Source organism: Canis aureus, chromosome 37, assembly GCF_053574225.1.
Source record: "Canis aureus isolate CA01 chromosome 37, VMU_Caureus_v.1.0, whole genome shotgun sequence".
Classification (NCBI taxonomy): Eukaryota; Metazoa; Chordata; class Mammalia; order Carnivora; family Canidae; genus Canis; species Canis aureus.
Window position 1 is genome coordinate 25405668 of NC_135647.1, and position 14890 is coordinate 25420557.

A 14890-nucleotide genomic window follows, 5' to 3' on the forward strand; every position below is an offset into this window, starting at 1 on the left:
TAGTTAATTTTTGCTTTTGTTTCTTTTGCCTTCGTGGATGTATCTTGCAAGAAGTTACTATGGCCGAGTTCAAAAAGGGTGTTGCCTGTGTTCTTCTCTAGGATTTTGATGGAATCTTGTCTCACATTTAGATCTTTCATCCATTTTGAGTTTATCTTTGTGTATGGTGAAAGAGAGTGGTCTAGTTTCATTCTTCTGCATGTGGATGTCCAATTTTCCCAGCACCATTTATTGAAGAGACTGTCTTTCTTCCAATGGATAGTCTTTCCTCCTTTATCGAATATTAGTTGCCCATAAAGTTCAGGGTCCACTTCTGGATTCTCTATTCTGTTCCACTGATCTATGTGTCTGTTTTTGTGCCAGTACCACACTGTCTTGATGACCACAGCTTTGTAGTACAACCTGAAATCTGGCATTGTGATGCCCCCAGATATGGTTTTCTTTTTTAAAATTCCCCTGGCTATTCGGGGTCTTTTCTGATTCCACACAAATCTTAAAATAATTTGTTCTAACTCTCTGAAGAAAGGATACAGTCAACAAAACTCAAAGACAACCTACAGAATGGGAGAAGATATTTGCAAATGACATATCAGATAAAGGGCTAGTTTCCAAGATCTATAAAGAACTTATTAAACTCAACACCAAAGAAACAAACAATCCAATCATGAAATGGGCAAAAGACATGAACAGAAATCTCACAGAGGAAGACATAGACATGGCCAACATGCATATGAGAAAATGCTCTGCATCACTTGCCATCAGGGAAATACAAATGAAAACTACAATGAGATACCACCTCACACCAGTGAGAATGGGGAAAATTAACAAGGCAGGAAACAACAAATGTTGGAGAGGATGCGGAGAAAAGGGAACCCTCTTACACTGTTGGTGGGAATGTGAACTGGTGCAGCCACTCTGGAAAACTGTGTGGAGGTTCCTCAAACAGTTAAAAATATACCTGCCCTACGACCCAGCAATTGCACTGTTGGGGATTTACCCCAAAGATACAAATGCAATGAAACGCCGGGACACCTGCACCCCGATGTTTCTAGCAGCAATGGCCACTATAGCCAAACTGTGGAAGGAGCCTCGGTGTCCAACGAAAGATGAATGGATAAAGAAGATGTGGTTTATGTATACAATGGAATATTACTCAGCTATTAGAAATGACAAATACCCACCGTTTGCTTCAACGTGGATGGAACTGGAGGGTATCATGCTGAGTGAAGTAAGCCAGTCGGAGAAGGACAAACATTATATGTTCTCATTCATTTGGGGAATATAAATAATAGTGAAAGGGAATATAAGGGAAGGGGGAAGAAATGTGTGGGAAATATCAGAAAGGGAGACAGAACGTAAAGACTGCTAACTCTGGGAAACGAACTAGGGGTGGTGGAAGGGGAGGAGGGCGGGGGGTGGGAGTGAATGGGTGACGGGCACTGGGTGTTATTCTGTATGTTAGTAAATTGAACACCAATAAAAAAAAAATAAAGAAAGAAAGAAAGAAAAAATAAATAAATAAAATAAAATCTCTAAAAAAAAAAAAAAAAAAAAAAAGAGCCACAATCTGCATTCAAAAGGCTCCATTCATGCGGGAACCTGTGATTCATTTGCTGTACGGTTTTCTATGTGTCATTTATCTTCTCTGCACCTTATTTTCTTCATCCAAAAAGAGGTGAAGTGGCTTGCTAACATGTTATGTGTCCTATGTGCAAAGAGTCTTTGTGACTATAAACTCTTCCCTTCCTAAAGTTCTAATCTCCTAAAGGGGGTTATATTATGGAGTTGGAAAGAAGCAGAAACAGAGTGCAAAAGTGGACAGACAATAGGAAGGGCAAGAAACCTGCAGACCCTGCAACAGTGGGCCCTGGGAGGTGGCCGGTCCTAAAAGGAGCATGCCAGATGGTGTACCTAGGGAGGCAGGACCCCCGACATTAGGGACACTGGGCAAAGAGTCCTGAGCTCACACATAGCAAAGACCCATGGGCCTGCAAGGGACCAGGCAAATGGGGGCAGTATTTCAGCAGCAACTATGGAGGCCAAAGGCTGGAGAAAATCCCCCCAAAGACTTGCTCTATATGAATCCTCTGGGAATCTCAGGACTTTCCCTTGCATCTGGGAGGGAATAATTAGGTAATAACTGAGAAATAATGTTCACTCACACTATAGAAAAGGAAATAGGGTAAATCAAATATGACAGAAAAGGAACTGATTTAAAGGAAATGATGGTGTGGACCATTCTGTAAATGCTGTAGTTATTGAAACAGTATGGTACTGGCATAAAAACAGACACATAGATCTGTGAATAGAGAGCCTAGAAATAGGCCCATGCACGTACGATCAATTGCTTTACAACAAAAGAGCCAAGAATATACAGTGGGGGAAGGACAGTCTTTGCAACAAATGGTGTTGGAAAACCTGGACAGTCGTATGCAAAAGAATAAAACTGGGCCACTATCTTATACGTGTACAAAAATAAAACCCAAAAGGTATGTAAGACTTGAATGTAAGATCTGAAGCCATATATCTCCTAGAAGAAAACACAGGTGGTAAACTCCTTGACCTCAATCTTGGTGATGTTTTTTTTTTTTGGGGGGGGGGGTGGAGTTAAGGATACAAAAGGAAAAATAAACAACTGGGACTACATCAAACTCAAAAGCTTCTGCACAACCAAGGACACCATTAATAATATGAAAAGTCAATTACATAACGGGAGAAAATATTTGCAAATATATATATAGATATATAAAAGATATAAATATATATATATAAAGAACTTAGACAACCTGATAGCATTAAAACAATCAGATTTTTAAAATGGTTGGAGGAACATTATTCCAAAGATGACATATACATGAAAATGTGGCCAATATCACTAATCATTAAGGAAATGCAAGTTAAAACCACAGGGAGACATCCCTTCGCATCTGAAAGACAAGAGAAGACAAGTTTTGGCATGGGATGCGAAGACAGGAACCCTTGTGCACTGTTGGTGGAAATGAAAACTGGTGCAACCACTATGGAAAACAGTACGGAGTCTCCTCAAAAAATTAAAAATAAGACTACCATATGACTCGGCAGGCTGACTTTGGGGCATGCATTCAAAGGAAATGAAAAGAGGATATTTTTGTTTTGTTTTGTTTTATATAAATTTATTTTTTATTGGTGTTCAATTTGCCAACATACAGAATAACACCCAGTGCTCATCCCGTCAAGTGCCCCCCTCAGTGCCCGTCACCCAGTCACCCCCACCCACCTCCCCTTCCACCACCCCTAGTTCGTTTCCCAGAGTTCGGGGTCGAAAAGAGGATATTGAGGGAGGAGATTATCTACACTCCCATGTTCATTGTAGCATTATTATTCACAATAGACAAGATGTGGGAACAACCTAATAAGTGTCCATCAACAGATGAATGGAGAAAGAAATGGTCTGTAACAGTAAAATATCATTCAGCTATGAGAAGGAACAAAAATCCTCCACAGGAGACAACAGAGGCAGGACTGGCGGCGTCGTGCCAAGTGAGTTAGGACAGAGAAAGGCAAGTACGCGTGGTACCTCTCCTACGTGGAATCTAAGAAAAAGTCTTTAAGTAAAGTTAAGCTCATAGAAACAGAGTAGAAGGGTGGTTGCCAGGGCCAGGGGGTTGGAGGAAATATAAATAGATTTAGTAAGAAGGTGCTAACTTTCCCCTGCAAGGTGACTGAGGTCCGAGGATCTAATGTAGAACACGGCGGCCCTAGTCAGGAACAGGGTGTCGCAGAACGGAGTGGAATCTTAATGTTCTCACCCAGACAAAAAGCAAAGAGAAATATGTGAGATGATGGGTGCGTTAACTACCGAGGTGGGGGAGGGCCCTTTCACGATGTGTGCATACGTCAAATGTGCAATGTACAAAACAAGACAAGACAAAGACAGAGGGACTGACAGCAGAGGGACTGGACTTAAGGAAACATGAAACCCTGGGGTGGGCCGTCCATTCAGAGCGTAGTGGCCGTCCCTGCTGCACGGCCTGGTGAATCGACACGCAGATTTTCGGGGCCTGTTGGGAGATAATTTAAGTGGCAGCCAGATGCAGACTGTGGGGTGTCAGGCAAGTACCTTCACTCTACGGTGTGAAAACAGCCGGACACATGCAAGTTTTTAGCCTTTTGTGCTCAGCAGCCTCTATCAAGGGAAGGAAGGCATTAACCTGCCCAGGGACATAACCTTTCCCACTTTTCTCCTGGAGGGACTTTAAAACGAAATCTACTTTAAAATAGAGTAGGGAAGTTTGAGGTTACTTGACATTTTGAGATTAAATTGTCTCTACTCAAGGAAAAAAAAAAAAAAAACTCAAACAAAAATCAAGCAAAGTATTAAGGCTTTAATTCAAAGGAGCAAAAACTTTCTGTTCTGCATTACAGGATTATGCTCTTAGAAAGAAAATTGGCATCAGCCTAAAGAGTATCACTGCCTGTTGGCCTAATTTACAGCAACGGATAGAGCTCTCGGGCATTTGCTCATCTTACAAGCAAACCTCTCCACATAAAATAATGCCAGCAACTGCTTGCAGGAAATAAGAAATCAGATCCAAAACGTTTGAAATGTTTTTATTTGGGCAGGGGGTGAGGGGAGTGGTTCGATGGTGTGCGTGTGTGTGTGTGTGTGTGTGCGCGCACGCTAATGTGTTCTTTTGTAGATACAGTTTAGTTTTAGTTTAAAAAAATATATAGATCATCAGGAACTGTTTAGACTTGCAAAACTCCTGCAATCTAGTGCCACAGGCTTTTTCCAAGGGGCTTGGGGTCTGGAACGGTCATGTGAAACATGCAGCCGCCCCTCCCCCGACGCAGACCTCCCACACACACAGGACTTTAATGATCTGGGGCAGATTCCTTTACTGCTCTGTCTCAGAAAATGTACAAGATGCCTTGCAGATGATAGATCTACAGCAGTTAAAGCCAGTGATTGCACCTGGCAAGGAGCCCATACGCCACATTTGCCGCAAACCATGTCCACGTGGCTCACCTTGCTCAGCCTTCAAAGGGCACAGGCTGGAGAGTGCCTTCCCAGGCAAGGGGGAAGGCCCGTGGACCTCCCATTGCAGGAGGGGGCTCAGCTGACAAAGGCAGAGCTGAAGCTAAATCGAAACTTCCCTCTGTCAGAACCAGGCTCAACACGTTCTCCTGATGGACACAGAACCTGCTGTGATTCCTCTCACTGTCCCATTTTATAAATCTCCTTCCCAGGCAGGCATACAATCCGGCCTCGAAATCAGAAAGCAGACCCTCCCAGTCAGAAGGCGGGAAGTGAGATGTGTCAAACAGTCCCTTTTCTATTTAAAATAGAGCTCTCTCCGTCTCATTGGATAGTAGCCAGTGTAGCATTCTCAAAGTGGGAAGGTCACAAGGACAATTTATGAAACCAATTAAGAAAAAAAGAAGAATGACTACTATCCTCCTGTAGGATCCTCAATGCGGCCACCAAAGATAGAGAAGGATGGTGGGCCCCAGCCCCCCATACAGAATGGCTCCGGACCAACAGCCATTGGATCTGCTTGTTTTTTGAGGAACAATAGGGGTGGGGGAAGGGAAGCAGAGGACAAAATCTCCTTTTGCCATGTTAGTCAAATAATTAGAAAAATAATTCAATATTAGGCAGACAGAATTTAACTAATTCACTTTTCAACCCTGTTTTTATTCTTCTGTGTCTTCCTGACCTGGAAGCGTAGGGTTGAGGGATAAAGCGTAGCTGGGGGTGAATTATCTGCAGTTGTCCACAGAAGCCCTGGGTGGGCTCCAAGGAAGTGTGCGCAGCCCTTTAAAGGCCAGCCTTGGTTTTGGCACGTTTTATTGGGTAGAGCAAATTGACAAAGTCAAACCATAGGCAACAACTTTGACCTCCCAAGCTGCAAAGTCATAATACAAAGGAGATAACTACAGGGAGGGAAATAACTTCGGACCGTTTTTTTGCAATTACCATACAAGAATGGTAAACACCATCTGCATTAGTCTGTTCATGCTCTCCTGACAAGGTAACACAGACTGGGTGACAGGAACAACAGAAATTTATTTTCTCACAGTTTGGAGGCTGTAAGTCCAAGATCAAGGTGCTGGCACAGTTGATTTATTCTGAGGCCATTTTCCTTGGTTTGTAGATGGTGGTCTTCCCTCTGTGTCTTCGCATGGTCCTTCCTCTGTGCACACACTTCCCTGGTGTCTCTCTGTATGTTCTAACCATCTCTTCTTAATAGAACACCAGGTAAGTTGCATTAGAGCCCACTTACTGGCCTCATTTAAAACCAATCACCTTGGGGAACATGGGTGGCTCAGTGGTTTTTTGTTTTGTTTTGTTTTGTTTTGTTTTTTGGCTCAGTGGTTGAGCGCCTGCCTTCAGCTCAGTTCGTGATCCTGGGGTCCTGGGATCGAGTCCCACGTCGGGCTCCCTGCAAGGAGCCTGCTTCTCCCTCTGCCTGTGTCTCTGCCTCTCTCTCTCTCTCTCTCTCTCTCTCTTTGTGTGTGTCTCATGAATAAATAAAATCTTTATAAAAATAAAATAAAACTAATCACCTCTTTGAAGGTCTTATTTCCAAAAACAGCCACATTCTGAGGTCCAGAGGGTTATGACATTACTATATGAATTTGGGGAGGACATTATCAATCTCATACCACCTCTGAAATAACAATCAAAGATCGTTATATTGGTGATAGGAGATAAAAATGAAATCTTACCAGCGAAGGACAGAAGCCACCCCCCTCGGTACTGCCTTTATCACCTGCCTCTTGGATACACCGGAAACTTTAGTTGCCAGTTTCCTGCCTCCTGAATCCCTTGCAACCATTTAGTCTGCCATCTGCTGCAATGTGCATCCATCTAAATTCACCCTTTTTGTGCAAATAAAGTTTACCTCTTCCCCTGAAAAATAACACTCACCAAAGCAGACTTTAAATCAGAGGACCCTGGGGAATCAGAATGCTGTAAGTCTTGTATGTCTTTGAGGAATCAGGGGCGTTCAGGCATATTCCGTGTCCACTGTGCTCAAGGCCAGTGATAGAATGATGTGGGAATCAAAGCAGTGAAGAGATAAACCTTCCCAGTCCTCAAAGCACGGACAGGGTAGTTGAGTCATGGGGTCCCTAGTACAATAGGGCTTCCTAGGTAGGAAACCACTGGAATGGTCTCTTCTTTAATGACAAAATTGCATCTTTACTGCTAAAGATCAAAATGAACAGAGTGAGGAAGTTCTGACCAGCTCTGAGAATTAATTCATTTTTTATTCAAAAGTTATTTTGCAAAGGCCCTTTAGCACCTCTGAGTGTGTCCTTTGCCCCCTAGTTGTCCAGGACAGAGCACCCCTTCCTGGCAAGCACATTTGTGACAAGCACAGGCAAGGAATCGGATATACTTTTATCCCTTTAAATTAAAAAAAAAAAAATCTGCTTCTTTAAGAACTAGGCTTGTGAGTTCCCAAAGCAAAATATATTAAGAGCACAAGAGAGTTCAGGTTTGTCCAAAATCTGACTTTCAGTTTTTATAGCAACGCCAATCTTGTTTGATCAGCACAGGAGAGCTGTTGCTGACTCCCGTACCTGGCTGTCCCCCACCTCTGCTTGGACAGAACCGAAGTCAGTGCCTTACTCCTGTGGACCTGAGTGCTAACAATGGAGAAAACAGTCTGTAGGTCATATCATAAAAAACATTAGAATAAAATTAATACTTCTTTTCTCTTGCAAAATTTTAACCTATGGCTCAATAAGCTTCACAGAGATGTGAAAATCCACTGAAGAGGGTTTCTTCTTTTCTTTTCTTTTTTCTTTTCTTTTCTTTCTTTTCTTTTCTTTTATTTTCCTCTTTGTCTTTCAGGGAAGCACAGTGGCATCCGCCAGTTACACACAATGACAACAGAGAGAATCTGTTTATAATCAGTAAAGCTCAGGAACCTGGAATATAATACAGATCCATTCCGAACTTGAGTGCTGAGAAAATTCAGAAATATATAGAGCATACTTCCAATGACTGAATTTCTTGCTTAACTTTTTAAAGATGTTTCCTTATTTCTGAATTTTATATGCACATTTAAACTATGAAAAAAAGACTAAATATATATCTAAAAGGGTTCTCTGTGTCAGTCACTCTTTGTCTATTATTAAGGAACCAGATGTTAGGTGCATCATTTCATAAGACTATGATATTTAATCTTCTACTTTCAGTAGGATCCCCATATTTGCATGAAAATGTATTTCAAAGTACTTGAGGTTAATGTGACTTATAAATTAATCTTTTATTAAAATTATACCAATGGAATAGCTATAGAGGGTATTTTGCCAACATGCAAACCTAGCCATAAAATTCTACTCATTTTATTGGCTTATTATAATTAATTACTTTTGTGGATTTGGGGAGGAAGGGGGCACTCAGCAAGACATTCTAAAGTGTGCCTGGTCCCATTGTCTCTACAGCATGGCCTCCAAGGAATGTTGCTGCTCATGGTCTTGCCCAGCTTTGCACGTGACTTCCCAAAACCAGAAAGAGACTGGAATTAGACCTGGGAAAAAAGTGCCGCTGATAACCATTTATATCCATTTTTGAATGGAGGACACAATGTTGAAAGTTGCCTGCATTTATTTACTTCTTCCTGACTTTATGTAATGGAACTTCAAAATGACTGATATTCTTTTAATCTCTTACTCCATTTTCTAAAATTATGAATGTTTAATTTGTCCGGTAACAAGAAATAACATCTGAAATGGGTTACTGAAAACACATATCCATATATAGGATATTAAGTCCTTTGGAGAAAAGACTTCCTCAGCAAAGATCTGACCAGATAGAAAGTAGTAACAGCAACAACTGCTTTCAGCAGTAGAATGGACACATATATAATCACATTCCCGATGCAGTAATACATGTCTCATAAGCCTGGCCTCATGGGGTTATTCTGAAGACCCCCAGCCTCACCCACACTACAATGAATCCTGAATCCTTTCTCCTTGCCTCCTTGACTAGCTGGTATGTTGCAGATTTTCATTTCAACATTCCATCTGAACACATTATCAAGTCTCTCAATATCTCACCTCAGCTGCCCTCCCAGCCTCATGTTTATCTCTCTTTGGTTCTTGAATAAATATGAGTAACCCTTAGGGTTCCAGCTCTTCAGACCTATATCCTACACCAGGAAAGCCCCTGGCATGTTAAGGTAAGCATAAAAGTGCTATAGAACTACAGTCTTAGTTGGGAGGAACCATAGGAATCACTTTGTCTAAGCTTTCACATAAGAATGGTATGGTGGCTCAGCGGTTTAGTACCACCTTTGGTCCAGGGCCTGATCCTGGAGCCCTGGGATCGAGTCCCACGTCAGGTTCCCTGTGTGGAGCCTGCTTCTCCCTCTACCTGTGTCTCTGCCTCTCTCTCTCTGGGTCTCTCATGAATGAATAAATAAAATCTTAAAAAAAAAAAAGAATGGTATGTTGCCACAAGTTATTAGATGAGAAGATGAATTAAAGTAATAAAAATAACAGTTTTTAAAGGTTTATTTCTTGTGTGAAAGATCTCAAACACCAGTATACCAGGCACTCTCTAAGATGGCTCCCATGATCCTTGCCTCCTGGAGTGGTTGCCCTCCACACTGTACAAAGGTTGATATGTGCAACCAATATATAGTTAAAATGATGCTACATTACTTCTGAGATATAAGAAATAGAATGTGATTCCTGTAACAGTTTGTCCTTCTCTTTTGTCCGTCTCTCTCATCTCTTATTCTGGGAGAATCCAGCTGACATGTTGGGAAGACACTCCTAGAAGCCTATGGAGAGGCCAACATGATGAGGAACTTAAGTCTCCATCCAACAGCCAGCAAGAAATGAAGGCCTTCAAACACATAATTGAACTCAGAAGCCCAGCCTTCAGAAGAGACTAGAGTACTGGCTGACAGCATGACTGTGACCTCCCAATAGGCTTAATTTAGAACCATCCAACTAAAATGCTCCCAAATTCCCAGCCCACAGAAGTGGGAGATAACACATATTTGTTGATTTATACACTAGGTTTAAGACAGAAATACATTCCTCAACATAATAAAGGCCATATACAACAAGCCCACAGCTAACATTCCCCTCACTGGTGAAAGGCAGAAAGTTTTTCCTATAAAATCAGGAGCAAGACAAGGCTTCTCACTCTTACCACTCCCATTCAACATAGCCCTGGAAGTCCTAGGCAAAATAATTAGGCAAGAAAAAGAAATGAAAAGAATCAGAAAAAAAACTCAATCTAATCAAATTTAGTAAAGTTGCAGGACACAAAATCAATATACAAATATCAGTAGCATCTTTATACACTGACAGTGAATTATCCAAAAAGAAATGAAAAAAATCCTATATGCAATAGCATCAAAATCAATAACATACTTAGGAAGAAACTTAATGAAGGAGATGAAAGATTGCTGCACTGAAAACTATAGGACCTTGATGAAAGAAATTTAAGAAGATACGAATAAGTGGAAAAGTATACCATGTCCATGGATTGGACAGATTAATATTGTAAATTGTCCATACTATCCAAAGCCATCTATAGATTCAATGCAATATTTATCAAGATTCCAATGGCATTTTTTATGGAAATAGAAAAAAAATCCTAAAATTCATATGAAACCACAAAAGACCCTGGATAGCCAAAGTATTCCCAAGAAAGAACAAAGTAAGAGACATCACACTTTTGATTTCAACATATATCACAAAATTATGGTAATCAAAAACAGTATAGCACTGGCAGTAAAACAGATACATGGAACAGAATCAAGAGTCAAGAAATAAAGCTGGTCAACCAACATGTGGTAACAGAGCCAAGAATATCTGATGGAGAGAAAATAATCTCCCTGATAAATATCGCTAGGAAGATTGGACATTCATGTGCAAAATATGAAAGTAGATTCCTATCCTATGCTATTCATAAAGATTTACTCAAAGTGGATTAAAAACTTAAGTGTAAGACTGAAACCACAAAATACCTAGAAGAAAATATAGGGAAAAACTTCTTAATAAGGCTCCTGGAAATGATTTTTGGTTCTGACACCTAAACCACAAGCAACAACAACAACAAAAAGATACTACATTAAATTTTAAAAATTCCGCATAGCAAATGATCAGCAAAATGAAAATGCAACCCATGGAATGGGAGACTATTTGCAAACCACACAACAGGGTGATTAATATCCAAAATATGTAAGGAATTCCTAACACTCAATAGTAAATCATCATCATCATCATCATCATCATCATCATCATCATCCAATTAAAAAGTGGACAAAGTACTTCTAAATAGACATTTTTTTCCAAAGAAAGTATTTAAATGGCCAGCCAACAGGCACATGAAAAGGTGCTCAACATCACTAATTATTAGGGACATGCAAATCAAAGCCACAGTGAGACACTTCACAACTCGTAAAATGGTTATCATTAAAAAGATGAGAGATAACAAATGTTGTCAAGGATGTAGAGAAAGGGGAAGGCTGGTGCACTGTTGGTGGGAATGTAGATTGGTGCAGCCACTATGGAAAATAGTATGGAGATTTCTCAAAAAACTAAAAGTAGAATTTCCATCTGATCTGGCAATTCCACTTCTGTGTGTCTACCCAATGGAAACAAAATCACTCTCTCAAGAGGTATCTGTACCCCCCTATTCATTGCAGCATTATTTACAATACCCAAGACATGGAAACAACCTGTGTCCATCTGCAGATGAATGCATAAAGAAGATGTGGTATACAATAGAATATTACCCAGCCATCAAAAATTGAAATCTTATCATTTACAATAATGTAGATAGAACTAAAGAGTATTACATTAAGTGAAATGAGTCAGTCAGACAAAGACAATTATCGCATGATTTTACTCATATGTGGAAATTAAGGAACAAGACAGGATCACAGAAGGGAGGAAAAAATAAAATAAGATGAAATCAGAGAGGGACTAAAACCTAAGAGACTCTTAGCTGTAGGAAACAAACTGAAGGTTGCTGGAGGAGAGGTGGGTAGAGGGATGGGGTGACTGGGGGTGGTGGGCATTAAGGAGGGCATGTGATGAGCACTGGGTGTTGTATGCAGCAGATGAATAACTGAACTCTACCCCTGAAACTAGTAATACACTATATGTTAATTAATTGTATTTAAATATACTAAAAATTTTTTAAAAGAAAATATGGCATATAAATATAATGGAATATTATCCAGCCATAAAAAAGAAGGAATTCTGACATTTGTGGCAATGTAGATGCACCTCGAGGGCATCATGCTAAGTGAGATAAGTCAGACGGAGAAAGACAAGTACTGTGTGATCTCACTTATACATAGAATCTAAAAAACCCAAACTCACAGAAACAGAGAAGAGATCTGTGGCTGCCAGAGACGAGGAGTAGAGAGAATTGGGTAAGGGTGGTCAAAAGGCACAAACTCCCGGTTGTAAGATAAGTAAGTTCTGGAAATGTGATGTACAGCATAAGGGTTATAATGAGTAATACTGCGTTGTATACTTAAAAGTTGCTAAGAGAGTAAATCTCAAAAGTTCTAATCACAAGGAAAAAATGTATAACTATGTGAGGTGATGGATGTTACTAGACTCACTGTGGTAGCCGGTATACACACATAACAAATCATTCTGTTCTACAGCTTAAATTCATGCAACGTTTTATGTCAATGTATCTTAATAAAACTGGAAAACAGTAAAATAAATAAAATGGAGGAAAAGTAAAAAAAAAAAAGAAACATAAACACCAATGATTTGTTACACAGCAATAGATCACGAATACAATCAATGTCAGCCTTCTAATTGTTTCGGGCAACTCATCGCCATGTCATACCAATGCTTAATGTCACCGCTGATAAATTGTTTTATGTCTCATCTGTCCAAACAGATCATTTCGATCTTCTGAGCAAGCACAACTGCTTAACCACAAGTCAGATGGATGTACCACACAACACGAATGCTGATAAATATTTGTTGCTTTGCAAGATGACTTATAGAACCCCGGTGTAAATTCAAACCAGTACGATGTGGCCACACAGGGGATACCTGGCGGTGTGTCCCCACTCCTTCCCTTTCCTCACACCAACGCTTGCTCTTCCCATGCCCCTTTTCTTCTGCTAAGGCCCTGTGAGCCCAGCCAGCCCCTCCATACGATGGAGCACGCGCCGATTCACTCACTCAAGTGAAATGTAGGCTAAGGAGAAGGAGGACTTGCTTGGGAGCTTCTGTGAAAATCTCTTCCCTTCTTCCGGACCCGGAAAGCAAGACGCTGCTGAAAACCACCGTGGGCCCCAAGAGTGAAGAGGAGGACAGAACAAAGACAGAGCAGCCTATGGACTAAATTCTGTTCCCCCCAAACTCATATCTTGAAACTCTAACATCCAACATAACTGTACTTAGCTATGGGGCCCTTAGGGAGGTAAATAATATTTAATGCACTCAAAGAGTGAGGCCCTAATCCGATAGTCCTGGTGTCCTTATATAAAGAGGAAGAGACTACCAGGGCTCTCCCTCTGTCTACAAGGAGCAACAGAAATAAAACTGGATGAGGACACAGAGAGAAGCCTGTAAACCAAAAACAGAGATCTCATGAGAAAAACCTGCTGGCACCTTAATCACTGACTTGCAAGCACCAGAACTGAGAAAATAAATTTCCATTGGTTAAGCCACCCAGGCTGTGCTATTTTGTTGTGACAGCCCACAAGCAATACATATGGAACTACCATGTTCTTACTTTACTAAACAATTTTGCATTTCTGCCAGCAGTGAATGAGTTTCTACTATTCTACATCCTCACCAGCATTTGGATTTTTACCATTTTAATACGTGTATAGTGTACATTGTTGTCTTCATTGGCAACTCCCTGATGACATATAATGTTAAACATCTTTTCACTTGTTTATTTGCCGTCTATATATCCTCTTTGATGAGGTATCTATTCCAATCTCTTGCTCATTTTAAGAATCTAGTTGTTTGGTTTTTTGCTGTTGTTGAGGGTTTTTTTCAAAGATTATTTATTTATTTATTCATGAAAGAGAGAGAGGCAGAGACCCAGGAAGAGGGAGAAGCAGGCTCCAAGCAGGGAGCCTGACGTGGGACTCGATCCCAGGTCTCCAGGATCATACCCTGGGCTGAAGGCAGCGCTAAACCTCTGAGCCACCCGGGCTACCAATCTATTGTTGAGTTTTAAGAATTATTTGTATATTTTATAACAATCTTTCATCAGATGTCTTTTGTAACTATTTTCTCTGAATCTGTGGCTTAAGGGGGGGTACTTTTACAATTTCTTTATTCCTCTCCTATAGGCTTTTTAAATTGGGATATAATTCACATAGCATAAAAGTCACCCTTGTAAAATACACGGTTTCAATGGTTTTTAGAATACTCACAATGTTACGTAATCATCACTATGAATTCCAGGATATTTTCATCACTCCAAAACAAACCCCATATGCTTTAGCAGTCACTCTTCATTTCCCTCTTCCAAATCCTCTGATAATCACTCACCTACTTTCTAACATTATGAGTTTATATTCTGGACAGTTCTTTTGGCTAGAATCACACAGTATGTGACCTTTTGTGACTGACTTCTTTCACTTAGCATATGTGTTCAAAGTACATCCACACTGTAGCATAAATTAGTACCTTTTCCTTTCTATGGCTGAATAATATTTTATTGTATTGATATATTGCATTTTATTTATCTATCCATCGGTTGATGGACATTTAGGTTGTTTCCACTTTTTAGCTATCATGAATAATGTTGCTATGAACGTTCATGTACAAGTTTTTGTGCCGGCCTATTTTCAAATCTCTTATGTATCCATCTACCTAAGTAGGAGTGGAATTGCTATTATCATTCACCTTTGTTATTATGACTATCCCAGGGGTTGGG